General features: G+C 38.8%; 1 gene segment (V, D, J or C); it reads left to right on the plus strand.

Annotated features, from left to right (window-relative positions):
• Window positions 1-6628, plus strand: part of LOC112140752 — a 13185-nt gene that overhangs the window by 927 nt on the left and 5630 nt on the right.

Below are 6628 nucleotides of genomic sequence, written 5' to 3' on the forward strand. Positions count from 1 at the left end.
CTAGAACAACCACTAGAGGGTGCACTACAGCTGACTATCATAACCATAACTGATGTCTTCATGATGTGATCCCTAAAGGTTTCATATTTTCAAACAGGAGAACCCATCCAATGAACCCTGAGGAACCCCATCAGAATATTTTAGTTGTATGAAATCAGTGATGTGAACAAGCTATGTTTTTTTTTTTTTTTTTGTGACGAACCCAAAACAAACCATATTCACACACATGTAGAGTGCATACATAAAAACACAAGAAAAATCCAATCCAGCAGACAGTTCTGTAAATGAAGTTTTACAGTAAACTTCACTGGTCAGAGTGGATGTCCTCGCTCTCATGACAATCATCTTCATGCTCCTGACCATCCACACTCCTCTCTGTTTGGCCTGGTGTTCATATACTCGTCACCTCCAAGTGGAAAAGAAAAAGAACTTCTCAAATTAGTTAAGAACGGGACACATCGTTTCACACAGTGGAGTAGTGGGGTAGTCAAGGCTCGTCAAAAACCCCTTTTGTTTTCTAGGAACAGATATAAAGACGCTCGGACGGTCTGAGAAAATGAGAAGCTTTTGTGTGTTGTATGAGCTCATACTGGGCACTTGTGAGACCTCACCATTTTTATTTCACCTGAGTNAAAGAACTTCTCAAATTAGTTAAGAACGGGACACATCGTTTCACATAGTGGTGTAGTGGGGTAGTCAAGGCTCGTCAAGAACCCTTTTTGTTTTCTAGGAACAAATATAAAGACGGTCGGACGGTCTGAGAAAATGAGAAGCTTTTGTGTTGTATGAGCCCATACTGGGCACTTGTGAGACCTCACCATTTTTATTTCACCTGAGTGTCAACAATTTTCTTGAATTTAACAATTGTTTCCACAATTACATGCATGTTGTTCACAGTATTTTCTTGACTAATTTTGAAAGGGGAACAAATGAGTGCTCATATGACGGTTACCTTCATACTCTGTTGTGAACAAGTACAAGTTAGTTTGAAGACTTGTCCATGTAGCTTTGAGTAGTTATGAGAATCACCAATGATCCCTGTCACACCATTGGAATCTTTTTCACTTGTACAAATAGGGATGACTTAATCTTGCTTTGATCATGCAAATCCTGCTGTAGAGTCAGAGGATGATAGTGGTGTGGTCATAGGTGTGGACAGATCCCCAAAATATTTCCCCCACTTCAATATCATGCCAGATTTCTAATTTGAATCTTATTTATAAATCATTGTATGCTTTATCATAGTGCTGTTATGCCAGCAATTGTTTTGTGTGTGATTAAATCACGACTTGTAATCAATTAATACAATTAATCTATTTGTATTCTAACCTAATCATTTATGTTGAAGCCTCATTTCAAGGTATATTTATTTAAATCTTTAACATGTTGGTGTGGTAAAAGATCAAAACACAACAAAAGAAAATTGTGGCTTTCTAAGGTTTTCATATCGTAACAAACTTTCAAACTCCAACTTTTTACCACCAAAGGGGAATTGTTTTCAATCTGAACAAAACATCAAGTCCAGAATGATCTAATTTAGTGCAAAAAAATTAGGAACACTTCTAAGAAATCCCCCAAAATTTGGAACACGTCTGAGAAATAAAAAAAAAGAAAATGACCACAATGAAGTCCAATCTTATCACTGAACTGATGACAATCAGATAAACAAATCAGTAATGTTAAGAGTTAAAGGTGTCGTGGAAACACTAAGCTCTTTAATTGGTTCAGATGATCTTAAGAAAAGTTAATTGGCCCCGCCCACTGAACTTCAGATCATCCAGTGACATTATTTCTCCCTCATTGTGCTGCAGTGGAAGAACAGAGTTCATCTGCTGTCTGTGTGTCTTCAAGAACTCCAAAGACATGTTGCTTTACCTCTTTTTGCTTCTATCTCACATTCTAGGTGAGTTTAAGAACAGAGATTCAAGTTTGCTTGAAGCTGCTGCATGAACTCATCATCTCATTCATCTAATGGCTTCATTTTCTCCACTTTTTCCAGGACTCACAGCTGGAGACACAATATCTCCTGATCAGGATCAACTTACAGGAACTGAAGGAAAATCTCTTACAATGAGATGTAACTATCAGACTGATTACAGCTATCCTGATCTTTACTGGTACAAACATGATTCTGACATTCAGGCTCCTCAGTTTATTCTTAGGAAAAGAGGAAAACGCAGCACAGTTGAACTTATTCCAGATAAACGATATGAATCCAGAACAACAGAAACATCAACNGTAACATAAATGCTAATGGATAACTTTAGACTACAGTAGTTCCAATCCCAGAGTTTACCTCAATTAAGGAAAACTTGCTGGTGAATATATTGAAGCATAAAAATGTGCAGTTCAGAAATGTTTTCATGTCTCCATTAGTGCAGAGAAACCGGCAGGTCTTCATCACTCAGGACATCATCATCATTATTCTGTGAGATCAAAACAGATCTTCAGACTGTGTCTATGTGTTTTAGTGTTTATTTGTTCTGTGTTTGGAACAGTCATGGGAACCTTTTTCACTTTTACGAATTAGGATGACTTCATCTTACTTATACCATGCAGATCATGTTGTAGAATCCTCTGTAGATATTAGTGGGGTGGTCGCTTTTTTTCCGAACTGCAATGCCAAGCCAAATTTCTACTTCACTTATTCATAAAACACTTTATGTTTTGTGCTGTCTTTCCATTATTTGTATGTGTGAGAAATTATGACTTGTAATTAATTCATATAAATGATCTTAATGTAACATAAAATGTATTATCTGAATACACAAGACAAAAATGAAGTATTGGTTTAAAAGTGGGCAGAAAATGTTGGACCCACTTGGGTTTGTCTGTGGTGGCCCCACCTGTGTTGGACTACATTGGTAGCAGCAGTCTGGGTGGCGACCCTGCTAGCTCTGCCAGACCCTGGACAGTGGGGTTTGCTGCACTGTCTACCGGACAACTGGCTAGATAAGCAAACCAGCCCACTAAGTGTCTACTCAACCCAAAGTGGGCAAACACAGGTGGGACCACCAGAGAAACTGACATGAAGCGGTCATGAAGCGGTACCAGGTTAGGGTTAGGGTAATAGTTCTGGGTTAGGATACTGGTGCGCACTGTGTCCCGGTACTGGACAGTTTCCGGTTTGCAGCCCAGAGGTGGGGACCCCAGAATGAACTTCCAGCAGATCAAAAAATATTTTTTTTTTATGTGCAATAAGTTTTCTACGCAAATGGGTTCTGAACCAAATGTCAAAATATGACAACTTGGGAATAAGAATGTGTTGGATTTCATCTACATCTCTGACCTCCATCACTGTGATCAGTGGACTCGCTGGTGTTAAGGAAAAAACTGAGATACATTAGTTCATTCTTCTGCTAATGACAGACTTTTACAATTAATGACTTCATCTTGATCGACAACATGTCACCAGCCAACTTTAGCTCTGAACATCTGGATGAAGTGAGAGGCTACGCTTTGAGCTGATGACCACCTGGTGGTGAGTCTGATCAGAGGCCAAAACCTGTTGAGAGTAGTCTACTGGGAGAATGTGGTAGACAAATCAATCAGAAAGATCTTTAAATGATAAACGTGGAAACGCTTCGACCATATCCTGAGGACAAATGACAAGAGTCGGCTCATTACTGAGAATCATGTTTTGTTTTGTTCAACTTTATTTCCAACCCGGTCTCAGTAAAATGCGTACATATGCCATGATTTGGGAAATACCGTGTATAATATACGTCAAAACCGTTTTTTGCGTGCATATAATACGCGCGGTCCTAAACGTGTTAAACGTGTTTTCCACGATTGACATGTCCCCTGGTGGAGGCGTGAGCATCACAGGCAGCCCCACAAACGATCAATTTGCTTTTCTAACCATAACCGTAATCCTAACCTTAACCAGGAACGACGTTATTTAGAAAAGAGCCGGAGGATTTCTGACCACGTGATCAAAACGAAACCTAAAAAGGCGTGTATATTGTACGCCTGCGCAACCCATTCTCTACCATTGCGTATCATATGCACGCAAAAAGCGCGTTTGGCGTATATTATACACGGTATTTCAGAGTGCAAAGTCGTGGAATATGTACGCATTTTACTGAGAGTGGGTTGTTATTTCACTCTCTCTTACTCGTCTTTCTCTTCAAACTGCATGTGTTTGGTCAATACATGTTTGCTTTGCATTGAGCAAAGGGGGGTGGGGTGTAGCTCATTACAGTTTTTTAATGATTATTTACACTCCAAAATAATGACATCGGTAGAATTTGCTAAATTCGACTCCAAGGAGCAAAACACCGCCACAGGTTTGCACAGCATTCCACACAACGTCTGCTTCACTCTTTTTGCAAAACATTAACACAATGATTTGTGACACTCTACACACATTTTGACACCTTAGACACAGATAAGGATTGTGAGGTTACTGCCTTGTCATCACAAAGCACTGGATTGTCAATGAATACACTAATAAACAAAGTGGATACCCACATCCACAAGGTGAGTAAGCACACATATGCAAATTTGAAAAGGCAGCACTCAGGTGAGCTATAAAAGGTGAGTTCACATTCATCGAGCTGTTCTGGTCAAGAGTTGGTTCTATGATCACCCTGGATTTGAATTCTTTTACCTTCTCCCATACTCCCCCTTCCTGAATCCAATTGAAGAGTTTTTTTCAGCATGGCGGTACAAGGTATTCGGCCTGCGGTCCTATGACCGTTTGCCCCATGGAGCACGTGGAGCACACGAGATGAAATCGAAGGAGTTTCTGTGCAGGGGCGGATTCATCACTCAAGGTGATTCTTGCCAATGAAGACATAACCTGTGATGTGGATGAAATCTTATGTCCTGATGCAGCCACACGGAGAGATGAGGAACAGTTACAGGATTTGTGTTGCTCTTTTTGTCACGGTCAAACTGTATTTACTTCATGCAGTAATTTTGATTTGCCCACAGATTTTATTTGTTTCACTGATTTCCTTGTTGGTTGATTCCTGTAACTGATTATGGTAAGGAATACTGAATTTCTTGAACTGAAATAAATACATTGAATATTCAATCTGCAGCATCAGTGTTGTGCCGTGCTTGGTATGTTTAGGCCTATTTGTGTACATTCTCCCTATATCTCAAACTAATCATAAAGAATGGTTTGTCACTATTTTGTTGTGTCATCAAAATGATCACACACATAACAGTGTCTGTCCAAAAATCCTAAAATTCCTAAAATTCGTTTTTTACAATTTTGTTTTCCATTTATCACAGCAGTGTGAATTTGCAATAGTGTCTGATCATTGAGGACTGTGTTGGTTAAAGGAAAACTGATGACATTTTTACAAATGTGTGTAAATGTTTTGACTGAAATGTGTCATTTTGCAAACAATCTAGGAATTCTCCAAATTGAGTGTGCTGTTTGGATAATTGTTTTTGTATTTTGAGAAATGGAGCCCGTAAAATTGTTTGTAAACAATAAAATAAATAAATAAATAAAAACTGTAAACGCGCGTCAGGAGACGTGTATCAATGAAGGACAGAGACAGAGAGAGCGCCAGGTGCAACAGGAAGAGAAACAAGTTACACTAGAAAAAGAAGCAAAATCTGAAACCATTTCACTTTTACTTTTAAAGAAAAAGAGCAGTCTGTAAGTAAACAGTTGTCTACAGAACCAGTTTCACAACCAATCTGTACCTGAGAACTGAAAGAATCTTCGGTGGAACTGGGAAGATCATTATGGATTACTAGATCATTACTAGATCAGCTCCTCAAAGCTGAATCATTTACTTCTAAGTGCCAACTTTTACCGTGAATAAAAATCTATTTTTTCCCCCTTTTTTCAGATTTTAGTTTGTATTTTAAGTTGTGGTTGAAGTGTTTTGTGTTGTTACACTTTAAAATTGTTTTTAAAAAAATCAAGCAAAAAAAAAATTATAGTTGAAGAGCTGTTTGGGAGCCAAAAAAGCCAGGTGACTGATACTGAAACTGATTAAACAAACCTGGCCCTCTAAGAAGAGCTGGAATTCACATCACTTCTCTCTGCCAAACCACCAGTGTGAATCAGTGAAAGCTGATTTGTTGTAGCAACCCCTGATGGAATGTGTGAAAAGGCAAAAAACAACATTTAAAAGAGGCACAAAGGATCCCAATCACACATAGATCGGAGGTGACATTCACACAAGTAAAAAGCTGTAAATGAATCAACAAAATATGAAAAAAAGCATAAAATTCTGTGATGGTGAAGATATATACCAAGGTGGATTTATCTGAAGTACACATAAAAAAAAAGTAAATAGTCTAAGAACACAACATTGGGGCTGCTGTGATACAGAGGTAGAGCGGTCGAGCTCTGATTGGATGATCACAGATTTGCTTCCTGCATGCTCATGTGTGGAAATGTCCTTGGACAAAACACTGAACCCTACAATGCTTCATGTGGTTATCGGTTGGTGCCACAGCCATCAGCGTATAACTGGATGTGTATGTAAATGATTGAGAGTGTAACTGTAAAGCGCTTGGGGCCTTCTGAGAAGGTAGAAAAGCATCCTATAAGTTTACACCATTTATCATTTAAGAACTAGCATTGAGGATCTGCTTCAAAGGTCATTTTCTTCTTCTGTTCAACCAACTGGACAGAGAAATCTGTCATGAGAGG

Source organism: Oryzias melastigma, unplaced genomic scaffold (genome assembly GCF_002922805.2).
Source record: "Oryzias melastigma strain HK-1 unplaced genomic scaffold, ASM292280v2 sc00331, whole genome shotgun sequence".
In the NCBI taxonomy this organism is placed as follows: domain Eukaryota; kingdom Metazoa; phylum Chordata; class Actinopteri; order Beloniformes; family Adrianichthyidae; genus Oryzias; species Oryzias melastigma.